Source organism: Choloepus didactylus, chromosome 26 (genome assembly GCF_015220235.1).
Source record: "Choloepus didactylus isolate mChoDid1 chromosome 26, mChoDid1.pri, whole genome shotgun sequence".
NCBI classification, from domain to species: Eukaryota; Metazoa; Chordata; class Mammalia; order Pilosa; family Megalonychidae; genus Choloepus; species Choloepus didactylus.
Window position 1 is genome coordinate 3,097,315 of NC_051332.1, and position 15,068 is coordinate 3,112,382.

At 39.1% G+C, this 15,068-nt stretch overlaps 2 pseudogenes; both read left to right on the forward strand.

The window, feature by feature from the left end:
• The first annotated feature begins 553 nt into the window (after positions 1–553).
• On the forward strand, positions 554–9,694 carry LOC119520686 (annotated as a pseudogene).
• LOC119520863 lies at positions 1,217–1,525 on the forward strand (annotated as a pseudogene).
• Positions 9,695–15,068: the final 5,374 nt, after the last annotated feature.

A 15,068-nucleotide genomic window follows, 5' to 3' on the forward strand; every position in this document is an offset into this window, starting at 1 on the left:
TCAGATACACGATTTACAAATACTTTCTCCCATTCTTTGGCTGATTGATCACTTTATTGGTGTTATTCTTTGAAGCAGAAGTTAAAAATTGTGATTAGGATCCAATTTTTCTATTTTACTTTTTATGTTCATGCTTTTGGTATCATCTATAAGAATCTTTTGCCAAATTCAAGTTCATAAAGATTTACTGCTTTGTTTTCTTGCAAGAGTTTTATAGTTTCAGCTCTTACATTTAGGTATCTGATGTATTTTGCATTGTTTTTTTATATGCTGTGAAATAAGTCTCCAATTTCATTCTTTTGCATGTGGTAGCCAGATGTCCCATCAACATGTGTTGAAAGACTATCCTATTCCCCATTGGATGGTCTTGGCAAAGTTGTTATAAACAATTAACCACAGTAGTGCTTAAAGCAGAGGGAGCTGGAGTGGGATTGGATTGGATCCAGGGCTTAGGCTGGCCTCTCCCACCTGCCTCAGTGAATTATGCCCAGGGCAGCAGCACTGGTGGTTGCCTGGGTAGGGGATGTGACTGGTGGTGACTGTGCAGGAGAGGATGACTTTTCCTGTTACAGTTCAGGGATTACAGCAAGCACAGCCCCCAGGGGAGCACTATGGCAATACCTCTCCTGTCAGCTTAGCAGCCCCCAAGGGGACTATCTGCAAACTTATACAGGAACTGATTGAGACACTCAAGATTTTTGGGGGTTTTTGAAGAGGAAGAGGAACTACAGTACAGGATTTTAATTTTTGGAAAAATAAATATACTGTTAAGACTGGATAGGAGAAATTGGTGAATGAAAGAATTTCCCAACATCTTTAATTGAAAATGTTGGAGGACAAATGTTTACCTTTGGATCTTAAAGTTTAGGAGTACAGGCAAAATGTGCCGATATTGATGCATTGTACATTTCACGAAGACAAGTTGATTGAAGTGCATTTTCCCCTAATTCTATGAAAAATTGAAATTACAATAAGACTAAAAGATTTATGAGCTATTGAAGAGGCATTTGTGTAAGTTGTCAAACTGTGTTTTGGTGGGATACAGGTTGATATTTTGTTTGCAAGATTAACACTGCAGATTATTCCACAAGATTTGCATCTATGAAATGATAGACTGAAAAAATATATAGATATAAGATGCATAAGGGGCGGCCAACGGCTCCCTCGCAGGCTGCAGCCGCCGCCGTTGCCCTTCATGCCAGGCAGTCGGGAGAAAATGGTCTGTCGGAACAGCGCCATCGCCGCCGGTGTATGCAGGGCTCTTTTCATCGGATACTGCATTTACTTCGACTGCAAGAGACGGAGTGACCCCAATTTCAAGAACAGGCTGTGAGAGCGGGAGTTTGAGAAGGGTGTGGACCATTTGACAAATGCAATTGCTGTGTGTGGACAGCCACAGCAATTATTGCAAGTATTACAGCAGACTCTTCCACCACCAGTGTTTCAGATGCTTCTGACTAAGCTCCCAACAATTAGTCAGAGAATTCTAAGTGCTCAGAGCTTGGCTGAAGATGATGTGGAATGAAAAACAAATGCCAGCATAATCAAATCTCAGTTTTAAATATTTTAAAAATTCGGAAGATGAACAGCTCTGGGGGAATAAGGGCAAATGTGCTTGATATGGACTGTGTACCACACTGAAGTCTACCAAAGTTAATTTTTACTTTGTGTAGCTCCATTTGTTTGTTTTATTTATTTTTCTCAGTGAAAAGTGTCTTTTGATGAGTATTTTTCATTTTATAAATATACTGAGCTACTGAAAATCATGGATTTTGTTTCTTCCTAAAATGTGCAATTAAAATGTACATACATGTAACAATACTTAGGTTAAAAATACCCAGTGCTCAGTTTTGGAAGATAAGATAAAAAAAAAGTATAGGAGAAAGCTGAAGGATGCACATTTTTTAAAGCTGTACATTTTGCTATGCATCAGAAGATTGTATGAAAACTTGATTGTGTTTATCAAATATTTGTGAAACATGCTGCTATGCTATATTATGAACTTCACCTCTACCCCTTCCATCAGTCTTTTTTTTTTTTTTTTAAATTCAGTTTTATTGAAATATATTCACAAACCATACAGTCATCCATGGTATACAATCAAGTGTTCACAGTATGATCATATAGTTATGCGTTCATCACCACAATCTATTTCTGAACATTTTCCTTACATCAGAAAGAATCAGAATAAGAATAAAAAATAAAAGTGAAAAGAGAATACCCAAACCATCCCCCCATCCCACCCTATTTGTCATTTAGTTTTTACTCCCATTTTTCTACTGATTTTTTTTCAATTTTTTAACTTTGTTTATCAAAAAATTAAAAACAAACAGGCAAACAACAACCAAAAAACCCCACAACATTTCAAACAAAGCAATGGATTAAGGAAAACAAATAACCTAAAATAATTACTTTGCTTCCAATATGTTCCTACCATACCCCAAGAAAATTAATAAACCATGTCCAAACAGAAGAGTAAGAAAAACAAATAATCTAAAATAACTACATTGCTTCCAACATGTTCCTTCCATACCCCAAGAAAATTAACAACCTCTAAGAAAACAATGGAATAAGAGAAAAAAAAAAACCTAAAATAACTCTATTGCTTCCAACTTGATCTTACTATATCCAAGAAAGTTTACAAACCATAATCATTCCTGAGCATTCCCATAACATTGAGATTACCCTCCATAGTTTATCTGTTCTTATTAGATTATCATTCCCCCTCCACTAATTGGTATCTCTAGGTCCCCTACATTCTACAGTATAAAATATTGTACATTTTTCACAGAATTCACATTAGTGGTAACATACAATATCTCTCTTTTTGTGCCTGGCTTACTTTGCTCAGCATTATGTCTTTTTTTTTTTTTTTTTTTTAATCTTCATTTTATTCAGATATATTCGTATACCATGCAGTCATACAAAACAAATCGTACTTTCGATTGTTCACAGTACCATTACATAGTTGTACATTCATCACCCAAATCAATCCCTGACACCTTCATTAGCACACACACAAGAATAACAAGAATAATAATTAGAGTGAAAAAGAGCAATTGAAGTAAAAAAGAACACTGGGTACCTTTGTCTGTTTGTTTCCTTCCCCTATTTTTCTACTCATCCATCCATAAACTAGACAAAGTGGAGTGTGGTCCTTATGGCTTTCCCAATCCCCTTGTCAACCCTCATACGCTACATTTTTATACAACTGTCTTCGAGAATCATGGGTTCTGGTTTGTAGTTTGATAGTTTCAGGTATCCACCACCAGCTACCCCAATTCTTTAGAACCTAAAAAGGGTTGTCTAAAGTGTGCATAAGAGTGCCCACCAGAGTGACCTCTCGGCTCCTTTTGGATTCTCTCTGCCACTGAAGCTTATTTCATTTCCTTTCACATCTCCCTTTTGGTCAAGAAAATGTTCTCCGTCCCACGATGCCGGGTCTACATTCCTCCCCGGGAGTCATATTCCACGTTGCCAGGGAGATTCACTCCCCTGGGTGTCTGATCCCACGTAGGGGGGAGGGCAGCGATTTCACCTTTCAAGTTGGCTTAGCTAGAGAGACAGGGCCACATCTCAGCAACAAAGAGGCATTCGGGAGGAGGCTCTTAGGCACAACCATAGGGAGGCCTAGCCTCTCCTTTGCAGCAACCGTCTTCCCAATGGTAAAACCTGTGGTAGAGGGCTGAACCCATCAAACCACCAGTCCCCTATGTCTGTGGTCATGTTAGCAACCATGGAGGTGGGGTAGGCAAATACCCCTGCATTCTCCACAGGCTCCTCAAGGGGGCACTATCTCTTTTTTTTTTTCCTTGTTTTTTTTTTTTTTTTCAACTTTCCCTTCTTTTTAAAATCAACTGTATGAAAAAAAAGTTAAAAAGAAAACAAACATACAATAAAAGAACATTTCAAAGAGACCATAACAAGGGAGTAAGAAAAAGACAACTAACCTAAGATAACTGCTTAACTTCCAACATGTTCCTACTTTACCCCAAGAAATTTACCTAATATAGCAACATTTCTGTGAACTTGCTCCTACTATATCCATCAGAAATTCACAGACCATAGTCATTCCTGGGCATCCCCAGAATGTTAAATAGCTTATCTGTTCTTCCTGGATTATTGTTCCCCCTTCCTTAAATGCTCTCTATTGCTAGTTCCCCTACATTCTACATTATAAGCCATTTGTTTTACATTTTTAAAAGTTCACATTAGTGGTAGCATATAATATTTCTCTTTTTGTGCCTGGCTTATTTCACTCAGCATTATGTCTTCAAGGTTCATCCATGTTGTCATATGTTTCACGAGATCGTTCCTTCTTACTGCCGCGCAGTATTCCATCGTGTGTATATACCACATTTTATTTATCCACTCATCTGTTGAAGGACATTTGGGTTGTTTCCATCTTTTGGCAATTGTGAATAATGCTGCTATGAACATTGGCGTGCAGATATCTGTTCGTGTCACTGCTTTCCGCTCTTCCGGGTATATACCGAGAAGTGCAATCGCTGGACCGAATGGTAACTCTATATCTAGTTTTCTAAGGAACTGCCAGACTGACTTCCAGAGTGGCTGAACCATTATACAGTCCCACCAACAGTGAATAAGAGTCCCAATTTCTCCACATCCCCTCCAGCATTTCTAGTTTCCTGTTTGTTTAATGGCAGCCATTCTAACCGGTGTTAGATGGTATCTCATTGTGGTCTTAATTTGCATCTCTCTAATAGCTAGTGAAGCTGAACATTTTTTCATGTGTTTCTTGGCCATTTGTATTTCCTCTTCAGAGAACTGTCTTTTCATATCTTTTGCCCATTTTATAATTGGGCCGACTGTACTATTGTCATTGAGTTGTAGGATTTCTTTATATATGCAAGATATCAGTCTTTTGTCAGATACATGGTTTCCAAAAATTTTTTCCCATTGAGTTGGCTGCCTCTTTACCTTTTTGAGAAATTCCTTTGAGGTGCAGAAACTTCTAAGCTTGAGGAGTTCCCATTTATCTATTTTCTCTTTTGTTGCTTGTGCTTTGGGTGTAAAGTCTAGGAAGTGGCCGCCTAATACAAGGTCTTGAAGATGTTTTCCTACATTATCTTCTAGGAGTTTTATGGTACTTTCTTTTATATTGAGATCTTTGGTCCATTTTGAGTTAATTTTTGTGTAGGGGGTGAGGTAGGGGTCCTCTTTCATTCTTTTGGATATGGATATCCAACTCTCCCAGCCCCATTTGTTGAAAAGACCATTATGACTCAGTTCAGTGACTTTGGGGGCTTTATCAAAGATCAGTCGGCCATAGATCTGAGGGTCTATCTCTGAATTCTCAATTCGATTCCATTGATCTATATGTCTATCTTTGTGCCAGTACCATGCTGTTTTGGCAACTGTGGCTTTATAATAAGCTTCAAAGTCAGGGAGTGTAAGTCCTCCCACTTCGTTTTTCTTTTTTAGAGTGTCTTTAGCAATTCGAGGCATCTTCCCTTTCCAAATAAATTTAATAACTAGCTTTTCCAAGTCTGCAAAGTAGGTTGTTGGAATTTTGATTGGGATTGCATTGAATCTGTAGATGAGTTTGGGTAGAATTGACATCTTAATGACATTTAGTCTTCCTATCCATGAACATGGAATATTTTTCCATCTTTTAAGGTCCCCTTTTGTTTCTTTTAGTAAAGTTATGTAGTTTTCTTTGTATAGGTCTTTTACATCTTTGGTTAAGTTTATTCCTAGGTACTTGATTTTTTTAGTTGATATTGAAAATGGTATCTTTTTCCTGAGTGTCTCTTCAGTTTGTTCATTTCTAGCATATAGAAACATTACTGACTTATGTGCATTAACCTTGTATCCCACTACTTTGCTAAATTTGTTTATTAGCTCTAGTAGCTGTATCGTCGATTTCTCAGGGTTTTCTAGATATAAGATCATATCATCTGCAAACAATGACAGTTTTACTTCTTCTTTTCCGATTTGGATGCATTTTATTTCTTTGTCTTGCCGGATTGCCCTGGCTAGCACTTCCAGCACAATGTTGAATAACAGTGGTGACAGCGGGCATCCTTGTCTTGTTCCTGATCTTAGAGGGAAGGCTTTCAGTCTCTCACCATTGAGTACTATGCTGGCTGTGGGTTTTTCATATATGCTCTTTATCATGTTGAGGAAGTTTCCTTCAATTCCTACCTTTTGAAGTGTTTTTATCAAAAAGGGATGTTGGATTTTGTCAAATGCTTTTTCAGCATCTATTGAGATGATCAATTGATTTTTCCCTTTCGAGTTTTTAATGTGTTGTAATACATTGGTTGATTTTCTTATGTTGAACCATCCTTGCATGCCTGGAATAAACCCCACTTGGTCATGGTGTATGATTTTTTTAATGTGTCTTTGGATTCGATTTGCAAGTATTTTGTTGAGGATTTTTGCATCTATATTCATTAGGGACATTGGCCGGTAGTTTTCCTCTTTTGTAACATCTTTGCCTGGTTTTGGTATTAGATTGATGTTAGCTTCATAAAATGAGTTAGGTAGTGTTCCATTTTCTTCAATGTTTTGAAAGAGTTTGAGTAAGATTGGTGTCAGTTCTTTCTGGAAAGTTTGGTAGAATTCCCATCAGTCTTGAAATACTTCGTTTAAATCAATGAGCTTAGTGAAATGTTTTATTTAAAACAGTGGGCTTAATATGTGCTGGGTATTTTTCACCCTGTGTTTTAGATATGTGTAGTTGCAAATAGCACTAGCTTTGTGAGCTTCACCAATTCGTGTCTGTTCACTTTCCTCATTTATAAAATAAGGGAACCGGTCCAGTGCTTTCTGTGGTATCCCTTTCAACTTCTAATGTATATTGTTCTTTTCAGCATCTTCAAATCCACCTTAACCTGAGGAGTGTCTTTGTTTGACTACCAGGCCTTGCATTGTTTTATACTCTGAATTTCACATGCTTGCCTGACTTAGTATTTCCAAATTGATCTTTTGTTAGTGTCTAACTATTGTGTTGATTTTCACTGTTGTCATATGGTTCTGTCACAACTCTAAATTCATTTGAAGTGTATTGGTAACTGGATGACCTGCTTGTAAGAAATGTTTATTCCCCTTTGCGTTTCTCTTGGGTGTACTTCTTTAATCCTAATTCAACTTAATTCATTTATCTTGTTGAACACTAAGAGTAAGGCATAACCTTGTGGCTGAAGACTGAAAAGAATGCAGCTAGTGGGACATTTCATTCTCAAATATTGACATGTGTTCTGCATGTCAATATTTAAAGATCCTTGGTATTGTATAGCATGTGCTGAACATTGTACAAACTGGCTTTTATGCTGTCTAAAAGTCTGCAGAGGGATCCCAAAGGTTTTTCCTATGTACTGGGCTTCTGGTTTACTAACAAACTTTTCTTACTTATCTTAGGGGTTTTTTTGTGTGGTGGTTGTGGTATAGTGGAAAGAGTTTGAAATACAGGTCTAGCTTCTGCCTCTAGTTAGTCACATAGCCTTGGGCTATCATGTCATGTCACCTGTAATATTCTCACCTATAAATTAAAACATCAGACTGGATGTTCAAACATTTAAGGACTCTTCCTCCAGGTACCTTCTTACTTTTATTATTATTATCATGACACTTGGTGTACTTTTTTGGGAGGGGATGATCAATAGAAACATGGCAGTCATTTTACTAATAGGCTCTGAAATTCAAAGCATTGTAGTAGTGATTGGTTAATAATTGCCTATGCAGCTGAGAAACAAACTTCTCTCTTGCAATAGTCTAGGTATAGATTGGGGTGTGTGTGGGGTGGACAGAGGGAGAATGTAGGTGGAAAAAAGAGCAAGAAGCAGACAACTTGGTAAGAAAAGAATGGGCCCAGGAAAACTAAGAATTGGCTGGAGGAGTAGGGGTCAATTTAGATTTGGGGACGGTAGAAAGCCAACTCTATTTATGTCCTTGAAAATTGTATTGCAGTACAAACTGGGTTTCACTTGGCTTTCTGGAAAATAATCCACTTTGATTTAAGCCTTGTTGAAAAGTCTGTGATAGCCTCTTTAGAGCTGATTAAGCCAAGTACATTTTGGCTTAATCAGCTTTGGTACTTTTGAAGGTATTATGTACAAAAAAAAAAAAAAAAGAAAAAATCACCTGTGTTTTTACCCCAGTGAACACAATGTTTCCTGCCTAAAGTTTTAATAGTGATGAAACCAGGGAATTGTGATGCTAGCCAAATGGTACCCAGTAGATGGGAATAAAACAGCTGAATATTTAATTTGAGTAAAACAATGTTACCATGTGCTAATGTTGCATGCTATTATGAAATCTTTGGAAATGCAAACATGTATTAGGGTGTGTTGACATGTTTCTTTGGGAAAGATCTTTGTAAAATACAAAGGTTCTATAGTTTGTATTTAAGGTGAAAGCATTTAAATCACAGCTTACCTGACAGTAGTATTGTTTTTCTATTAATAGATAACTAGAACTTATGTTCACATTTAACTTAGGTAAAGTGTGTAAAACCTACTACAGTGTGCCTAGCATACATTCAGTAAATACTTGATTCTTCTAATCCCTCAGTAAGTTTGATATTTTTACCTCTCTCCTGCCTTTGTGACATCACTGATTCGACCTGTGGACCAGAGTGTTAATGAAATGTCACTGCAGAAGAGATTTTGAGAAAATTGGCATATCATGCTGCCATCACAATTTTTTTTTCTTGTAACATAAAAAAAAAAATGCAGTTTTTATTGCTTGTGCCTCAACTGTTTAAGTGAATATTAAAGGGCTTGGAGAAAAAAAAAAGATGCATAAGAACTCTTAATGGTTGCAGGGTATTCAATTAAATTTTACATCTAAGACCAACATTGACAACTCCAGGTTAACTCTGAGAGCTATCAAACTGTGGGTCAAATGCCACAGCATCTATTCCAATATATTAGGTTTCCACAGTGGCATTCCCTGGGTTATGCTAGTCACAAGAACTTGCCAGTTTTATCCAAATGCAATAGTATAAACTCTTGCTCATAATATTTTTTGGTATTTTCTAAATGAGAATGGCCAAACTGAATCTTGTGAAACAGCTGAAGAATACAACCTTAATTTGCCTGTAGAGGACCCAAGGGCAAACACAAGTGATAGGTACTATGTTAGTTGGGGATCTCTAGGGAAATGGAATCAACAAGAGATATCTATAAATATATTTATAAATGTAAGCTTTATAGAACTGTGTCATGTAACTGTGGGTATGCAAGAGTCCAAATGCCATAGGGCAGGCAGCAAACTGGCAACTCCAATGAAGCTATTCGATGAATTCCTCAGACAGCAAACTGGTGACATCGATGAATGTGTTCAATGAACTCCTCGGGAAATGTACTGTCAACTTCAATGAACTCTTCAGGAAATGCTTTGCTGGTTAGTGAAAGAAGTGAAGGTCCTCTATCTGTCTCAGTTAAAAGTCTTTAACTGATTGGATTAAATCCAGCTGACTGCATTCTCTTATTGTGGAAGACACACCCTTTATTGACATCATCAGTCACAGCTGCAGCCAATTGACTGATGATTTAATAAACCAGCCTGCTGGTGTATCAAGCAGCCACAAACATCTTTGAAGCAATGATCAGGCCAGTGCTTGTTTGAACAGACATGTGGGAACCATCACCTGGCCAAGTTGACACATGACCCCAAACATCACACTCCACCCCTTGTCAACTTGGCAGTTATTCTCATCATCTAAAACCATCCTTTATTTCTAAGTAGAGAAGAATAACAGACATATATTTCACATAACACTACTTCACTATTGAGCATACCAGAAATGCACTAAATCTCTCCAGAATAGAGTGCAAGTCCTTGGGTAACATTAACTCTTAAAATTGATTTCCTTTAACTTAAATACTGTAAAATGAATAATACAGCTTATGTCATATCATAAGGGGATAAAAGAGAGAAGAAAGCAAAGATGTTTGCTTTTCAGACAAATACAAACATATTCATAATAAAAAAAGGAGGAAATATTCATGTCATCATAGTCCTCATTTCTGTAACTGGTCACGTGGCCATAGTTCAGATTTATCACTACCATCTTCCACTATTCCATGTTCCCTTTACCATCAGCAAGCACTTCAGCTGACCATGGTTCTTTGCCTGGAGGGGTGACCCAAACCTTCATTCCTGAAGTTTATTGGCCATTAGTATTACTGCCTGGATTGGGTTGTAGCAGTTTTCCATTGATTTTAATCACAGGGCTTGGTAGTAGTAAGAGACACCATAGGGAATCTCCTGTATTCCAGGAAAACTGTTATTTATCTCCATTGTGAAGCTGCAGTGCTATTTCCCCTTGAGAGTCAGGATCATTTACCCCAGACAACACAGTAATCCCCTTCCATGATTCAGAGGCATAAGAAGCCCAAAGTGGCCATGTGGCAGTCTTAACTTCCAGTTTAATGGGATTATTGTGTTTCCTGTTGGAAGCACTCCTCATTTTGGAACAAAGACATGTAGACGAGTAGAGCTTAAGCTTGCAGGGACAGGAAGCAAAACTTTACCTAGTAGATCACTAGGAGTAATAGTGAGTGGTACCAATAGTGTTTCCACCCCTTGATTCCTGGACCCATGAATCCTGACTATGGGAGAAACAGCATCATACAGTGGATGCTGATTCAGAGCATACACAGCCTCCTGGAGAACACTGCCCCAGCCCTGCAAAGTATTGCCACCTAGTTGGCACCATAATGGAGTCTTCATCAGGTCATTCCAGTGTTCTATCAACCCAGCTGCCTCTGGAAGATGGGGAACATGGTAAAACCAGAGAATTCCATGACCATGTGCCCATTCCCTCACTTCATTTGCTGTGAAGTAGGTTCCTTGGTCAGAAGAAATGCTGTGTGGAATACCATGATTGTTGATAAGGCATTCTGTAAGTCCACAGATGGTAGTTTTGGCAGAAGCATTTCATGCAAGGAAGGCAAACACATAACTGGAGTATGTGTCCATTCCATGTTGGAAGTGGTCTAATATAATCAAACTGCCACCGGATAGCTGGCTGATCACCTTGGGGAATAGTGCCATATCAGGGACTGAGTGTGGGTCTCTGCTGCTGACAGATTGGGCATGCAACAGTGGCTGTGGCAAGTTCAGTTTTGGTGAGTGGAAGTCCATGTTGCTAAGCCCATACATAACCTCCATCCCTACCACCATGACCACTTTGTTCATGAGCCTTTTGGGCAATGACAGGAGTGGCTGGGGAAAGAGGCTGATTGGTGTCCACCAAATGGGACATTTTATCCACTTGGTTATTAAAATCATCTGCTGAATTCACCCTCTGGTGAATAGTCACATGGGACACAAATATCTTCAGTTTTTTGTCCACTCAGAAATGTCTATTGACATACCTCTTCCCCAGACTTCTTTGTCACCAATTTGCCAATCATGTTCCTTCCAAGTCCCTGACCATCCAGCCAAATCATTAGCATTAGCCCATGAATCAGTGTAAAAATGCACCTCTGTCCAGTTCTCCTTCCAAGCAAAGTGAACAACCAAGTGCACTGCTTGAAGTTCTGCCCACTGGGAGGATTTCCCCTCACCACTGTCCTTCAGGGACATCCCAGAAGGGGTCTGCAGTGATGCAGCTGTCCATTTTCAGGTGGTGCCTGCATATCATGCAGAACCATCTGTAAACCAGGACCAAGTTTTCTCTTCCTCAGTCAACTGATTGTAGGGAACTCCCCAAGATTCCATAGGTGTGGGCTGGGAAAGAGAAGATAATGTGGCAGGAGTGGGGGCCATGGGCATTTGGATCACTTCCTCATGTAACTTACTTGTGCCTTCAGAACCCACTCAAGCTCTATCTAGTATATACCATTTCCATTTTATGATGGAGTGCTGCTGTGCATGCTCAAATTTATGGCTTGGCAGAGTAGACAACACCCAGCACATGATAGGTAACTCAGGTCTTATGGTAACTTGGTGGCCCATGGATAAGTGTTCTGTCTCTACAAAGACCCAATAGCAAGAAAACAGCTGTTTCTCAAATGGAGAGTAGTTATCTGCAGAGTATAATAGAGCTTTATTCCAAAATCCTAAGGGCCTGCATTGTGATTCTCCTATAGGAGCCTGCCAAAGTCTCCAAACAGCACCTCTATTTGTCACTGACACTTCTGAACCCATTGGATCAGCTGGATCATATGGTCCAAGTGGCAGAGCAGCTTGCACAGCAGCCTGGACCTTTGGAGGGCCTCATCTTATTCCAGTCTCCATCAAAACTAGAAGCTTTCCTGGTCGCTTGGTAAATGGGCTAGAGTAGCACACCCAAATGAAGAATATGTTGTCTCCAAAATCGAAAGAAGCCAACTAAGCATTGTGCCTCTCTTTTGGTTGTAGGAAGGGCTAGATGCTACAGCTTATCCTTCACTTAGAAGGGATATCTTAACATGCTCCACAGCACTGGACACCTAGAAATTTTACTGAAGTGGATGGACCCTATATTTTTGTTGGATCTATCTCCCATCCACTGACATGCAAATACCTTACTAACAAATCTAGGGTAGTTGCTATTTCTTGCTCACTATGTCCAGTCAACATGATTTCATCATTAAAATACAGCAGTACGATGTCTTGTGGAGGGGAGAAATGATCAAGATCCCTGTATACAATATTATGACATAGGGCTGAAGAGTTGATATAACCTTGAGGTCACACAGTGAATGTAAATTGCTGGCCTTTCCAACTGAATGCAAACTCTTTCTGGTGGTCCTTACTAACAGCTATTGAGAAAAAAACATTTTCCAGGTCAATAGCTACATAACAGATACCAGGGGATGTGTTGATTTGCTCAAGCAATGATACCACATGTGGAACAGCAGCTGCAATTTGAGTCATCACCAGGTTAGGCTTACTATAATTGACTGTGATCCTCCAAGACCTGTCTGCTTTCTGCACAAGACAAATAGGAGAGTTGAATGGAGGTGAATCAAAACTCTGCATCCTTCAAGTCCTAAGGGTGACATTAATCTCTGCAATCCCTCCAGGAATCTGGTATTGCTTCTGGCTTACTGTTTTACTAGGCACAGACTGTCTAGTGGCTTCCACTTGGCCTTTCCCACCATAACAGCCCTCACTCCATGAGTCAGTGAATCAATGTGGGGATTCTGCCAGTTGCTGAGTATGTCTATTCCAATTGTGCATTCTGGAACTGGGAAAATAACCACAGAATGGGTCCTGGAACCCACTGCACCCACTGTGAGATGGACCTGACCTAAAACTCCATTGATCACCTGACCTCCATAAGCCCCAACACTGACTGGTGAACCAGAGTGATGTTTTAGGTCTCCAAGAATTAATGTCACTTCTGAATAAGTGTCTAATAATAGCTGAAATATCTGCTCATTTCCTTTTCCCCAATGCACACTTAACCTGGTAAAAGGTTATAGGTCCTCCTAGGGAAGTCTGGAAGGAAGACTAACAATATAAATTTTTGGCAGTGTAACAGGGTCCTGCCCCAAAGGTGCCTAGACTTCCCCTCATTCAAAGGGCTTTGTATCTGTAAACTGTCTCATGTCTGGGAATTGAATAAGGGAACATGACTCTCTGTTTTTGTAATTCAAGGTAGACTTTTGTTCACTTGACCTAGAATTCTTCTGCTTATATTGTTCAAACAAGAAGTTAGTCAATTTCTCATCTATTTTACTACTAGGTACTCCATGATTTACTAGCCAACATCATAAGTCTCTGTGAGTCAGATTATTTGATTGCTGCTTTGAGTCTGTTTTCCATTATCTTTGGCTATTAACTTCTGCCATGTGGCTTCTGCCAACTTGGGATCTGATTATCCCTATTGTGTTTAAGGATTCCAGCTCAGTGACAGCAGTTCCTAGAGTAATATCTGACCTACAGAGAAGGGTGACTACAGAACATTTCAGGGATGATGGACCTAGTCTCACAAATTTATTTCTCACCATCCTGGTAATAGGGGTGTCCTCTGGACATTCCAGAGGTGTCTGAATATGTCTTCCATTCTAAATCCACTCTAACATTCCAACATCTTGAGGCCTTTGAATTCCCTCCTCCACATTATATCAGGGTAGTTCTGGCATTTTAACTTCAGGTAATGTTAGCCACCTTTCAATCCATGTTTCAGTCAACCAACAAAACTCTTAATGCCCTTTCTAACCCATCAAGCTACAACACTGAATACAGAATCTCTGCTTAGTGGGCCCATATCAGTAAATTCTGCCTGATCCAACTTTATATTCCTTCCACCATTATCCCACACCCTCAATATCATTACCACACATATTTCCCTGGTTTCTGTCTGTGTAAGTTTGAAAACTCATACAGTTCTCTTGGAGTATAGCATAATTCCTCATAAGTCACACTTTGTACCACACCCTTCAGGGTCTGTTGTGACTTTAGTCAAGTTATAGGTCTCAAAGCAAAGACTGGTGGTGGGGTTAGGTCATGAAAAGAATTAGAAATCTCCCTCCAGCTATTTATCTCAGGACATTCTTTTGCAGTTTCATCTCATAAAACAGGATTAATCTCTTCAGATAGAGGAGTGAGGGCTGCTTCCTCAGGGGAGGCAATTACAGGTTTAACAGGCACTGAAGGGTTAATCTCTTTATGTGGAGATTGGACTGAAGGCTTCTCAGGGCACACTGGAGTTTGGAGGGGCTTTTTCCTCAGGACAGACCACTACAGGTAGATTTAGCAATGACTCAACAGAATCCAGAGTCCCAATATCCTCATTTCCATTATTATCATTCTATATGTCCCCATCCCAAGTTTCAGGATCCCATTCTTTTCCAATCAATGCCTTTACTTTAACAGAAGACACCCTGCAAGGTTGAGATTTTAGTTTATGTTGTAAATCTGCTACTCTCATAATGAGACTCTGCACCTGTTTTTCAGAAATCTCAACTCTGTGACCACAGGAAATAGGATTTTCTTTCAGGGCACACATAGAAACCTTTACATCTGTCATATGGACAGGTATGGATAATATCGTTACTCATAATTCCCCAAACTTGAAGAATTCAAATATCCACCCAGAGGAAAATGGATAAATGTTTTATAATATACTAATTCAATTTCAAATGACTCAATGATAAAAA